The sequence below is a fragment of the Perna viridis genome, chromosome 1 (assembly GCF_037379345.1).
Source record: "Perna viridis isolate PV_CMFRI_1.1 ecotype Kerala chromosome 1, ASM3737934v1, whole genome shotgun sequence".
NCBI lineage: Eukaryota > Metazoa > Mollusca > Bivalvia > Mytilida > Mytilidae > Perna > Perna viridis.
Window position 1 is genome coordinate 24,482,290 of NC_142445.1, and position 15,184 is coordinate 24,497,473.

Consider the following 15,184-nt stretch of genomic DNA (forward strand, 5'->3'; position numbering starts at 1 on the left):
CCCTTCTACAACAGTGAAAAGTATTAAAGCAGGAAATTAATATCGGATTGGAAAAAATCACAGTCACCTCTCCCTGAACTATGATTGGATTCCTGGAACATCTGTCAAAAGTCAATAGTATTAAGTGTCAAATTATGTATAATCTCAGTAATAATGTAAATATCCATTTTTTTCTCCTTTTTCTCGATCTAAGTACCATATAAGTAGTCAAAATAAAGGAAGATGATGAAACATTAATTAATTTCTTCTTTATGTTTTCCATACCACCTGAATGAGCACAACAGACTGTATCACAAAACCAAAACCAATAAAATGTAAATAAAAAAAGAAGCTTAAGTATTGTTTCTGTAATGGTCAGATCATACATTGCCAGTAAAGTACCAATAAAATAGAAAACATTTCACATTATTGTAGCAATCAGGAAGTCTTAGGACTATTTTTCCCTTTGAACTAAAGTACTACATGTAGGCCTTGTAAGATTCTGGCAATGGGTGAAATATTGTCTGAGCAAACATACTACTTTGATAGAGTCTACACATTTTTACTTAGCAAACATACCAATTTGATGGAGTAAAAAATCTTTTTTTTTTTTTTTTTGTATAAAAAAAAAACTCATTTGCCAAACACCTGGGGTGTAAACATTAATGACAATCTGCAAATAAACGAATCTGGGGCAAAAAATTCCTTTGAATGGAAAAAAAATCTGGTATTCTATTAAAAACTCTTGAATTTGCTATGTGTTCCTATCCCTTACATTCCCATCCTCTTGTACACAGATCTGATTATATTTGCATGACTCTTAGGCGGAAAAGTACTAACAATGAGCAAGCAGGCTAAAATATAGCAAACACAAAAAGATTAATATTTCACTTAATACATTCATGTGGCCATCATCACTATCATTGTTAACTATTACATGTACCACATGCATTATATAAACTTCTCCAAAACAATGTGTATGATAAGAGATAATATCATATTTACTTTCCATAGATATGGAAGAATCACATTGAATAATTTATGGATTTTAAGCATGAGTTCACTATATAATTACCTAAGATAAAACAATGGTGGGGTTAGGTATCTTCCAAAATTTCAGAAAAATGTGTAGAATTCATAATAAAAGGGAAATCAAACTGCTGATTATAACATTATACTGCTGCATAAATTGAAATAAAAGTTTGAGTTATGAAAGGATGGTGGGGAAATACATGCTAGTTCCAGTCAGCTACTGTCATAAACTACATAGGATTTAGGGATGCTATAGTTGCTTATTTTAATTTAATGTATGATTTCATTGCTCAATCCACCTCCTGGTGCTATTAGATAATATAAAATACATGTATATAGAAACCTATCTATTCCACCCAAACAATCTCCAAGGAAATTTACGACAGGTGGTTGGAATACACATGCTGAGAAAAAAAATATGTGGATTTATTTTTCTGTTACAAAAAAGCAACAGCGTCAGATTAACAAGAATTTTGGTGGAGGATCCAGAAATTAGGGGGGAGGTCACTGACTAGCCTAGAGGGATAGGGTGCTCCAGAAATTTCCAGTTTTTCTATGTAGTAAACCCAACTAAGGTTTGAGGATGTCCTGGAAATTCATAGGGTCCAATAGGATAATACAATAGTATAAAGGTCAAGGCTAAAAATTAATGCAAAGAAGCACTACAAACTTATAACTCATGCATTTGTGCATTGTATGAACTCCTAATAAGAATACATTAATCAAATGAAAAAAAGAGAAATAGTTAGAGAGGAACATGATTTAAATGCCACCAGAATAAAAAAATTACTTCAAAAGTTTTACAGAAGACATCTGAAACTCCTTGGTTGTTTGGCCATGCCAACCAAGAGAGTACATTTATTCACAATGTTGTAGTTCCCCACTTTCATTGTACCCCCATTTTTTTCTAAGTACCAGTCCATATAAAATTCAGACACCGCCAGTAGTAAAGTGATTCATGGTGAAGAAAAATGCACCCAAAAAATTATGCTTTTTCAGTCTACATATGCTATACTTTCACAAAACAATAATCAATTCTGCATTTAGTCCTGCACTTTTTAGAAAATCATACATTCATCTCCCACTAAAATCAACCAAATGACCGAATCAAGAACGATAACTCTTGCAAAGTTCAAATTTCATGTACAATCTATATAATTTTTATCTCAAAAGCACAACAACCAAATGAAAAATTAAGATTGGTCATGTGATCAGTAGCTGTTTCTGAACAAGAAATAAAGACTGAATTTGGTGGGTTTTTGACATGCATTAATCACATTCTGTCTAATTTTAGAAAGACTGCTACTTAAATTTGTGCAAAATTTTGAGCAAAATGAGCAAATAATATTCTGCTCTTTTTTCTCAAAATCTCACGATTCACCGCAGCACTTCACAGATTTCTCACATGAAAAGATAAAGGAGCCAAAACAGTATAGTACTGTGTAATTCATAACACAAAAAAAGCATTTTTTTAAATTATATAATTATAATTTCCAACAAATATTTTGACAGGAAAAGCCTAAAAGCCTTAAAATGTACATTTCTATATACTTAATAAAATAAAAGCTGCTTACCTTTTTCAGAATTAATTATTTTATAACCTTAATAAAGTAACTCCAACAAAGGCTAGAAGGGAAATGACAGCATCATGGAAGGATCAACTGTACGAAAGAGTTTATATAAAACCATTCATGGGTAATATTAGTCTGGGAAAATTCACATTTTAAATTACCTAAATATTCATCTAAATTTCATAAATGAACTACTTAACATTTAAAAAAATGTTTATCTCAACGTTTGAACATGGAACATGTAAAGAAATAGATGCATTAAAGGGAAAGAAAATAGAAATTGATTGAAAGTCGATGGAGTTGACGGATTTATATTGGTATAAATAGGTAAAGAATGTATTAGGACCCCACTATGGAGCTACCGGTATTTAATTCACAGATTTAACAATTTAATCAAATTTGTCAGACACTTCTTTCATAACTATGAAAGCAGGTTGTATGGTTTGAAAAGAATGTTATTTTGGTAAGAACAGAAATTTAAAGACTTAAAATTGCAGTGGGTTACTCCTACCCATAGTATTGAAATTTTTGTAAATATCTCTTTAGTTCAATTACATAAGGCAAGGTGTAGAAGATAAAAGGCCACATTATATAAATCATTATTGATACAGTCAAAGCTCTCTAAACCAAATCTTTTTTTAAACATTAAAATTAGTTTAGTTTTGACAGGTGTATGGTTTACTGAGGTTCAAAATACATTTAAACTGATAATAAGGTACTTTAATAAGAGTTTGGATTAGACGGGGTTTGGGATTATTCAGAGTTTGGTTTAGACAGGGTTTGGGATTATTCAGCATTCAGTTAAGCCTGGTCTCACCTTGTTGGATTTTTAAATTGCAATATTTTGAATAAATACTAAACTTGACTATGTTCCAATCTTTCAATGCAAATTTTGTTGATTTTATTTGCAATTTATCCCATAAAAGTGCTTTGACGTTTGGAGACAGTAGAAAAGAATGGCATCTGCATACACTTTCTTTAAAAGGATTAAAAATCCCATTCACTAAAATGCTTCTCTTTATAAAGAAAAAATCAGACTGAAGTCTTCAAAGTCGATAATCGTCAAATATTCATCGACACTGATTTTGGCTTACTTTCAACATCCAAAATGTAGTGATCTTTGGGTTGCTTATGATATAACTGACCAGGGAACCAGTTAAGTGACAAAATTAAGCAGCTGGCAATGAATATTCATTAATAATGGCGTGCTAATGTATATGACCTATATAGTCTTGTAATGAGCCTCACTGCCTGAATTAGAAACTGGGTAATGTTCAAAGCTAACCAATCATTTCATGTAAACTTCCCGTTCTCATACAAGTAAGAAACACATGTAGAACACACATGTATGATATATAAGATGTTCATTTTTATCTTGTATGAAACTAGAACTATGATGTTATGGCAGTAAACACGGTGGGGATCTGCAGCATCATGTGGCGTATAACTACAAATATGCAAATCACATGTGAATATTAAGTACTATAATTACGATTGCAAAAAGTCCTAACAATACTAGCGACTTAAAAAGAGGACATAAATAAGTTTGGTATGGCCTTATGCAACATTCCATTCACCAGGAAAAGTAAAAACAAAATTAAAATCAAGGTTTGGTATGGCTTTATGCAACATTCCAGTCTCCAGGAATAGTAAAAAAATATTGAAAAATAATGACTCCCCACTATTGTGAAATATTTACAAAGTCTTTTTCATTAAAATCATTAATCTTCTAGATATTTGGTATTTTTAATTAGAAACTTTACAGTCAATATGCATTAATTCATAAACTTTACATCTGCACATAAAAGATGCACAAACAATTACTGTGCACAAAAAAAAATCATTCAGCAAGAACTACTCACTAAGTACTTGATGTAACAAGAAATATATTCTGAATTTTGATGATTTTAAACTGAATCTTAATTTTATATACATGTATGTCATTTTATCAACTAATAAAAACTGACTGAAGGTCATATCTATTTCACAATTTAACAGTACATACAGTGGTGATGTTCAGGGAATAGAGTTGGTTTTCCCTTGGTTAAATAAAAATCACCTGATGAACTTCCTTAGGTAATGGACGGAACAAGATTCTATCAGTCAATTCAATAGACATTGATAGAAAGTTTTCACCTCCTTCTCTATCCTCCAATTAATTAACAATGAAAATTCATCAGGTAATGTTTATTTAATCAATAAAAGACAAACTTTATTCCCTGAACATCATCAGGGTATGCACTTTAATTCCCATAATATAGGAAACAAAAGGGTGTTTATGACAAAGCAAGAAGATGAAGTGTTTGAATAGCTTCCATTTTTGTCTAATATTTCAAATGAGATTAAAAACCAGTTAGACAAAATAGTATTTTACATGACACAACAGATTATTGAATTTTATGACATTTTAAGCTAACTCTATATGTAAAACCAAATGCATACTAATGCTTTCTTCACATTAAACTTCAATTTCTTTAATGTAATTTAAATTCTTGATATAGGTTAACTTAATCAATGATGCACCTACTCCTTGTAATATAATTCGTACAGTATCATAAAATAAATTAACGTCAGAACAGCTTGTCTGTTTTATGTAAAATTCTGCTAAATGGTAATCAATTTTGGTCATTTTCTTTTCTTCTGGAAAATGTTTATATCGAATTAATTTGATTACAGCAGATATAAAAACATGATCTTACATTAAGGCAAAGCAGTTCAAAGATATTTTGAAATTTCACAATGGCAATAGTTCCTGATATGTGGGATTTTTTACTTTTGTCATGGGGGCCTTTCTGTACTTTACACCTGTTAAAGACATTATAGTGACCTATGATGGTATTTATAGTCTTGGTTTTAGGTTATAGTACGTTTTTTTTTTTTTACATTTCACAATTTCCATTTTTTTGTCCATGGTAGCATTCTTAAGTAGAGTTTTTTTTCACACACATTGACCTCAGGGAGCACAAAATCACCACATTATGAAAGAGTGAATAGTTTTGCATTTCATCTGAAAATCAAGCCAGAAAAAAAAATTAGGCATTGATGGAACATTATATGATAAGTGCCATGGTAAAGGGTAAACAATGGGGGGTGGCAAAATGTTCAAAATGGCTTTACTGCACTTCTGGAACAACTGTGCAAAGTTTCAGAAAAATTAATTTATACATACTTAAGATTTCATCTACACATGTATGGACAGACAGATAACTTTTTGGAGGATGGGTATTACAAGAGCACTAATATTATTTTAAAGTTTTTAGTGCTTTTTGTGTATTTTTTCTCTTTCTTGTTTAAGTAAATTACAAACCAACATAAACATGTATTTGTGATCTATAATAAATAACAAATTTTGGAAACAGAATTTTTGGCATATGCAACTCATTGCCTTGGTTCATGGGCAGCCTCTTAAACATGTCAATTCGTAACTTTAGGTTTAATTTTAAATTACATTAGACTGCAACAATGAAGTGTAAAATTTCCTCTAATAACATGAAATCTTAAAAACCATCATCCTTACCTCCTCCATATAAGTTTGACTGGAATCAATCACAGATAAAGAGGCAATGAAAGGCATGCCAGGCGTATGCTAACCCACCCAATCCCCCATCCACTCAACCCCATAAAAATGAGAAAAAATTGTTTGCATGAAATTTTATTTTTCATTAATATTATTTATGCCCCTAACCTAAAATCCTGAATCCACCCCTGAAATGAACTACATTTACATAACTCTATCCAATGTAGTTTTAATTGTGTACAACAATCTCACAGAACATACTGCATGATATGTACAGGTGTATACAGTTGAAAGGAAACTGAGTTGCAACAGAAGTAAATAAATTCTTAAAATAAATTATGGTTTACTTTATTCTATAAATGCATCTCCATCTTTTCTTTCTCAGATGAATTGAAACTCTCCTATGAGGAAGGAAGGAAGGACAGGACAAATTCAGTTAATTAGAAGTTCTTTAGAAGAAACAGAACTTATAGAAGAATATGATGTCATAATCAAAGAACACATGAAAAAAGGCATGGGAAATCCAAAAATCCCGAAAATGTTTAAGGGAGTCACTTTCTGGCTTAAAGGGGATGAGGAGGTGCTCCTCCAATGATTTCCAGTTTTTCTACATAATCAACCAAACTTTTATAGAACATAAGAAAGCCACGGCCTCCAGGGTGCGCCATTGGATCTGCCCATGTTCAAAGCGATTATTTAAAAAATATTACCAATACATGTCTGGATCTGCGTCGCAATCCTATATATTTGTCAGCACATAAGTGTCTTCAATGTGTCTATAAACACTAACTAGTAAAATTTGAAAAAAAAACTACATTGTGAGTTACTTTACATGTGTAGTGTCCTAATGATAGTATATACTGCTGAAAAAAATGTTCAACAAGTTAAAATGTAGGAAAAAAATTACCAATCATCTCCAAAATATGAGGTGCACATCTTCAATATCTATATAGTCACTGTGCAAAGTTAAAATACAGTTACAGATTACCCAAGATAGGTACTGTTCACAATATGAAGTGACAAAAATAGCTTAGTCCAGCATGCTCAAAGTGTAGGAAACAATTAATTAATTTCTCCATAATAGGAGGCACATGTGTTCCAATATGTATATAATCATTTTGAAAACTTCAAAGAAATAATATTGCTTCAATACTTTTTGTAATACAGATTACACATATTAGGTACTCATAAGCATGATGGACAAATGGATGAATGGACAGAACCAGCTTTCACTGTAGGTAATGCATGTAAACCAAAAAACCAAATCAATTAAACTCCAATAAATTCATAATTAGATACTTGATTTTCTACAGAACAGTACAAAGCATTGTACACAAACATCGTCATTAGCAGATGGTGTAACATAATAGATCTAGGTACATTTTTATATTCTATAGAGCAGATAATAGACGATTCATCATATTGCTAGATCTAAGCAGATGTTACACTTCTATTGATGCCTTCTTATGTTACAGCACAACTTTTACTGTAAATAGCACTTTTCAAAATGACAAAAAAAATGATTTCTATAAAACTTCCACTCAAAGCTCAACTTGTGAATAATGAATATCTTGCATAGATTTCTGCATTATGGAATTAAACATACTTAAACAATTACCAGTAAATAATGCATAACCATTAAAAAATTTCTAGTTAAAAAAAGCTAAATGTCTGTCAGTCATTTCATATGTCTGTTCGAATTTCATCTCAATTATCTTGTAAAGTGATGGACGAATTGATTCCAAAGGAGTAGATTCACTAACACTAGTTTCAGGCCAACTATTTTGCAAAAGTTTCAACTTACTATTTGAAATTTCCTATTTGCCTATTTCAAAGCTAAAAACTATCTGAATACTAATATATACAGTAAATGCAAACTGCTGTGTCATAATTTAGTCACACGGAGGACACAAACCTCTGCTTCTACACAGTCTTCAAAGAATTTTCACAAAAATGAGAGAATTAGAAGCAGTTTTTTAATCCAAATATATAGAGCACAAGCTATGAACAACAAAATCTTTTGTCAGAAGTTGTGATGGAACAGAAAGCTATTTTTGTATAAATATTAAAGAATCTGACAAATGCATTCTATATTTTCTACATAAAAATGTCTAATGAAATAAGCTATTTAAACACAATGCGTTGAAATTTTCATATTCTGCTATTTTTTTCATCTACAATTTTAGTGCAACACATGCATTAACAGCAATGAAACTTTGTTTTTAACGAAGGCACATATTCAAGTAATGAATTATGCAATTTTCAAATTTATTTTAAACACTTTCGTTTTTGGTGTGTGGCTCCATATAGCTGCATGGGCATATGTTGTAAGCAATTATGGGTGCTGTCAGATATCAACTTCCTGTTTCCTGGGACTTTGCCATTTTTCATTATGTGGAATGATAGAGATTTTGTGTGGCTTTATATAGTTTTAGGTTACACAGTTAGTTTTATATGGAGGCAAATGCAGAATTTAATTTTTAAACAAACTGGGGTACCATTTGTTCAGAGACTTGGGTCAATTTTGCCACTCAACCTATCCAACCATTTTGCCTCAAAAGAAGGTATGGGACAAAGGTCTAGTGTGTTAGTCCAGACACATCTTACAGCATGTAATATAGTTTACTACAGAGAATAGAGTTGGTCTTCTCTTGATTAAATGATAATCACCTGACAAATTTCTTTAGGTAGTTAATAACAGGGCAATTGACAAAGAGATTTGAACTTAAATACACATATAAATAAGAAATAGACTGTTTAAATCATAATTTTTAAGGTAACTACCTAAGGAAGGGCCAACCCTATTCCCTGGAGTTAAGTAAAGATGTATGATACTTGTTTACAGATACAACATTTCCCCCCTTCTAGAGCAAAAATCGAATTTAAAATGAAAGTAAAATTTGGTATGTTTATCCTTGAATTTTGTAGATGTTACTTGAACACTGTATTATCATATCCTCCATTGATGCAGATAATTTAGGGTTTATTCTGATTATAGTTTTACATCATGTTTTCCTAATACCAATATCCATGATTTTTTAATTAAAAATACATAAGGAGGTCTTTAATGTAGCAAGATTTGTGAGACATAGGTCACTGTAAATTTACACCAAGTGAATATTTAAACTGATTATCATGAAACTTGATCTAAAGATGTCTAAATTGAATACAGTTTATAATTGAAAAGAATTAATTTACTTTATAGAGCCTAGCATCTCCATAAAAGTGAAGATCGGTATCAGCCTAAAGAGGGCCGACTTCTAGACAGGCAGATTAATGGGATAAAGATTCATTTTATTGACACCATTTCATTGATATTAAAATTTTTGTCAAATTTATGTGCATTCTTTTAGCTGACTTGTTTTAAATCCTAACTGTATGGATAATCATTTGAATGGTGAAATACGCGTTAATATTTTGTCAGCGGAAATTGTTCAGTGATACTAACAGGTGTAGAGTAATTTTATGTGAAATAATTTCACTACTGGTATTTCTAAATAAATAGGGTTATTATGTTGGGCATTCAAGTCCTTCTGACAATCTCAGTGGGGTCAGGAGAAAAGCTATATAACTGAGGTTGTTGAAAAGTTCTTGAGAGTTAAATAATTGATGCTCCATATTTTCAAAATAATTAAATTATTTTATACTTCAAATGAGATATCAAGGTTCAGCCCAAATAAAAACTATAAAAACTGTGAGCAATGCTCTCCAACTTGATACCCCTACTCTCCCCTACTCTCTCCTACTCTCCCCTAAGTTGATAACATGTAACTTTTAACCTCAAATTTGATTAGGATCGAAATCTTAAATAGGAGGTGCACAGTAGGAACATGTACCGGTAATAAACATCCTGTGAGAGTTTAATTTAACTCCATTCAGGTCTCAGTATCGTATTAATTTTCCCATAGACTTCTATAGTGAAGTGCATATTTTTAGGATTTTTTAAAAAATATGTAAATTGATTCAATAAAACTTTCACTTATGTAGCATTTCTAAGGACATGTGAAAAAATAATTTCCCGCAAAGAAAATAGGGTGAGTCCACGAAGATCGGACAGAAAAGTAGTCTCGAACTATAAATAGCCATTTTCCCTACTTTCACTTTCGTTTTGTACTCACCAAACCAACCTTTTCAGTGGAACATTTTTATGATATTATGTTAGATTTTCTTTTAAAAAAGTTCTTCATCTTACAGTGTGATGTTTGCTCTATTTTATAAGTCATTGTTCATATCTTTTGACAAAATATTAGTTTGTAGAGAGACAAAAAGAAAATGCACTATATTTTTATAGCATCCATGTTTTGACGTACACCTGCTCAGGGATATGCAATACGATACTGGTACCTATTACTAATAAACATTTCAATATAATCATAAAAGTTGTTGTTTTTCTGCTAGAGTATTCATTTTCATACTGAAAATTCAGAACATCATTGCCCTGCTATAAACATGAGTTTTCTATTAAAGTTTTTATATAGGTACCCTATTCCAGGCATGAGACTAATATCTCAGTGTTAGCCAGAAAATATTACTTTTGATAAAAAGCTGCTGCATTAGTCAAACTAAGCAAATTTGTGGTTTATTCTGACATGGTAGATACATGAGCTGTACTATGAGTTCCAAATCATTATTTAATCCCCACTTGTGACTTCCATATATGGAAATATTAATATTCGAACCTCCGTTTTTGTCTTTAACTCAAGGGAGCCTCTTGTTTAAAGTAAAGTATAATGACTGGTACAACCAACTGTTTTAAACTATAGATATGGTCATTTCAATTATAATAAATCCAAAAAACAATTATACCAATATCATAGTTTTAAAAAAATATAGCTTTTCATATGCAGAAAATACAGATTTTAAGCCATTTTGGTACCCCAGGCAGATACAAAAGGACCTCAATATGACAGGAAAAGGACTTTTTCTTTAAAACAGATAGCTATGATGCAAGAAAAATAGTTTATTGGTATAAATATTATAATAACAACTGTCTGCTTTAGATACTTTTTGAAAAAATTCAGTTTTTATATGAAAAAACACCTTTATTTTTCTTGCCGCATTAGAATCTGTCCATTTGAACCACTAAACAAAGTCCACTAAAAAATTGGATGTTGACTTTTGTGACATTTCTGTGTTTAAATCAACCACACAGTTATATGGCAACTCATTTTAGCTATTTATTTGAAAGAAAAACAAAAAATAAAAAAAATATTCATTTTTTCATATATAAGAGGCAATGTATGGAAAATGACTATTTTCAAGTCCTAACCACATACTTAAAATGTGTTGTAACTTGAAAACTATCCTTTATGCAGGAGTATTACTTGCTTTAGGTTACATGAATATAGATATGCTCATCATAAACAGTCAAGATAATAATTTTATTGAACTGATATTATACAAGTTCATGAAAACAAAATGCATTTCCAAATTTGGTAAAGATTAACCATAAATGCAAAAAAACAGAGCTACCATAAAAAGTCAGGTTCAAAAGTTGGCTAATTCATCTTAAAAGTGTTACCTGCATTGGGGTACTACTTTTTCAGCTGGTAAAGACCACTTGCTGAATATCCAACTTTACTTGAAAAACTGGCTTACTAGGTCTCAGTATCGTATTAATTTTCCCTTGGACTTCTATAGTGAAGTGCATATTTTTAGGATTTTTTAAAAAATATGTAAATTGATTCAATAAAACTTTCACTTATGTAGCATTTCTAAGGACATGTGAAAAAATAATTTCCCGCAAAGAAAATAGGGTGAGTCCACGAAGATCGGACAGAAAAGTAGTCTCGAACTATAAATAGCCATTTTCCCTACTTTCACTTTCGTTTTGTACTCACCAAACCAACCTTTTCAGTGGAACATTTTTATGATATTATGTTAGATTTTCTTTTAAAAAAGTTCTTCATCTTACAGTGTGATGTTTGCTCTATTTTATAAGTCATTGTTCATATCTTTTGACAAAATACTAGTTTGTAGAGAGGCAAAAAGAAAATGCACTATATTTTTATAGCATCCATGTTTTGACGTAAACCTGCTCAGGGATATGCAATACGATACTGGTACCTTCATAGGTGTAGGAGGAGTAACTGATAAGACATTGGTACCCCTCTGTATAACAGAAGGAAGGAAAGAAGTACGGATGGAAGGAAGGACTGACACCCCTATCATTATATACCAACACTCAAAGTGGGGGTGTAATGATGAAAATGTAGACTTGAAAGTAGTCCTTTTGTATTTTTTGTCTGTTTTTAATTGTACAAGTCACTATTTACTAAAATAGTAATATACTGCATGAGAAAAATGGATGTCTCTATTATAAACTCTGGATAAACTAGAAACCTGTCTAATCCAAATCCTGGATAAAATAGAAACCTGTCTAATTTAAACTATGAATAAACTATAAACCTGTGTAAACAAAACCCTGGATAAACTAGAAACATGTATTAACCAGAGGTGGATCCAGGATTTCATGAAAGGGGTGGATCAAGGATTTCAAGAAAGGTGTGGATCCAGGATTTCAGTTCAGAGGTGGGTCAAGGATTCCAGGTTAGAAGTGGATCAAGGATCTCAGGTTAGAAATGGATCCATGGTTTCGGGTTAGAGGTGAATTCAGGATTTCAGGTAATGGATGGATTCAAGAATTCAAGTAAGGGGTGGATTTAGGATTGATTTCAGGTTAGGGTGGATCCAGGATTTCAGATAAGGGGTGGGTCCAGGATCTCAGGTTAGGGGTGGATCCAGGATTTTAGACTAGGGGTAAATTCAGGATTTCAGGTTAGAGGTGGATCAAGGATTTCAGGTTAGGGATGTTGCAAATAAAATTAAAGGCCAAGCAAAGCAAGGAAATAAATTTTTGGGGGATAGAACTGGTGAAAAATTTCAGATATCAAACAAATTCCAATTTTAGTGGGAGATACACCCAGCATAGCTCTTCTTGTATCTGTGCCTGTAAACAAGACATCTTCTGAAGTCAATTTACAAGTTTTAATAAATTTATAACTACTGTAAACCAGACATTTGTTTAATTTGACTACAAGGTTCAGTCCAAAGGGAGTTTGGTTTACATTTGAGACAGAATGTGAACTGCAGTCTGTAAAATTGATTTTAAAGAGTGTTTAAAGCATTTACATATTGAAGGAAAAGGAAATTTGAACAAGTGGATGAAAAAAAATGTTTTTTTAGCACAGACAGACCACACAGAAGGACTTGTGACACATCTTAGCACAACTGACAGCAGCTATATATATATTCAAAGAATTGATCAGAAATAGTCATTTGACTTACCATACTAGAAAAATATATTAAAAATATGCTTAAAATTCCTACCGGGGTTCGGGGAAACCAAATAGTTTTTTTTTTTTAACCTTAAGCCTATGAGCTATGCACTAATACTTGCATGTTATAATGGATAAAAGAGGGTTTATCAGTCATTAGAAATTTTAAACAAATTATGATAAGAGAAGAAAGGAAAATATGCTAATTCACTTTCTATACTTTTTACAATAACATATAAGCATGACTATAATTGTTATTTAATAGAACTTCTATTTATATTAGTATGTGACCTGATGGTGCATTAATGTGAGAATGAGAACTCCAAGATAGACAATAAAAATATTTAAGTGAAAGGTAGTAAGTGTCATGCTCCCAGAAGGAGGCAGGATAAATTTATGGAGTTGTCTTGCATTATAGGCGTGTACAATGTAGATAGGACTGAGTTTTTAGCTCTTATTTAAGAAAAGGCACATACAGGGTATAACATTAACATTTTATTAACCGTGTCATATCAGGAAAGTTAATGAAAATTCTACTTGTTCAAATTGGAATCTAGGTTGTTCTTTAGTAAATGCATATTAAAAAAAGAATAAGATTTGATTGTCCGAACGGTAGTTTCACTTATCCTGAGCAATAGGACAACCTTTAATGTCATATAAAGGAATGAAATATTTCTTTTAAATTCATAACAGCGTAGCTGGGAGTGGTAACCAGAGTATCAATAAAAGTAAAGAGACCCTGATAAGACAAAGGAACACAAAACTCATTAGACAAGACCAATATAATACACAAAGAAACTTAAAAAAATGCGTGGCCCAGACTTCACTAAAAACTGGAAGCCATGTATGGACAAGGTGCACTGGTAGAGTAAGTATCTTCAGCTTCCAGAAATACATCCTACGTTGCTCATATGATGCTGAATTCAGGTTCAAATAAAAGAGGGAAACAAAATGGTGAACAAACCAGTTATCATGGTGGAGAAGGCCAAACTGTCATAATTAACAACTTCATCAAGTTGACCATGATACTTTTCTACACTGCATTTATTATTGTGATTCCATAATTTTAGAATTGAATGTAATTTTGATTGTTGCAATTTCAAGACAAATTTGCTTCCCTTAAAAATCATGTATTTGGTATTGCCATATTATTGCCATGTTATTGCCTTATTATTGCCATATTATTACCATTTCAACTCAGTCCCAATTGCATTAATTAAACTGCACAATAGTTAAATTTAAAAGCAAGAAAATTCAGAATTCTTTAGTCATATAAAATCAGAAAAATTATATGAGAATTCATACAAAAAATGACAATAAATTTGCAACAGTGCAAAATACAATTTTAAAACAAATTGCTCAGAATGAAAGAATTTGACTAAAAAATATTTTAATTTTTCAAACTGACAATATACATGTAGTTGAAAAGTTTCTGTGGAGAAAACATGTAATTACAGATGTATCATACTAACTTACCTATCGTTGCGAGGTTCACCCCACCATTAAACTGTCCCCTAATCTTAGTTACATCAGCATGTTAAATCTGAACCTTTTGTCATTGTAATAAGTGCTTTTTTTACGGGGATTTAATGAGCCGTTTATGGGCAGTGAACGTCAACAAATTCCCAGATAAAGATGTTCAAACTTAAATTTTACTTTATAAATATAATTTATATAGTTTACACTCCAGTAGTGTTTAGCTGCATAATCAAAACATTTAAAGACTTCTCATCATTTACATAAGTCTTTAAAAAAAATTACTATTTTAATTTTCTCTCACATTTCCAATTTGACATTAAAATTTACTG

The 15,184-nt window shown here is 31.3% G+C and overlaps 1 protein-coding gene across 3 annotated transcripts in view; it reads right to left on the reverse strand.

The window, feature by feature from the left end:
* Positions 1-15,184, reverse strand: part of LOC148627895 (uncharacterized) — a 42,864-nt gene that overhangs the window by 25,494 nt on the left and 2,186 nt on the right. The window contains exon 1 of one of the 3 annotated variants that reach the window (XM_088581378.1): positions 14,853-14,969. The exons of 1 other annotated variant lie outside the window; for it this stretch is intronic. The gene's annotated coding sequence lies outside the window, so the exon portion shown is untranslated. Of the gene's footprint in view, positions 1-2,585; positions 2,756-14,852; positions 14,970-15,184 lie in introns of those variants that run through there. One more of the 3 variants, XM_088581365.1, reaches the window with a different exon arrangement.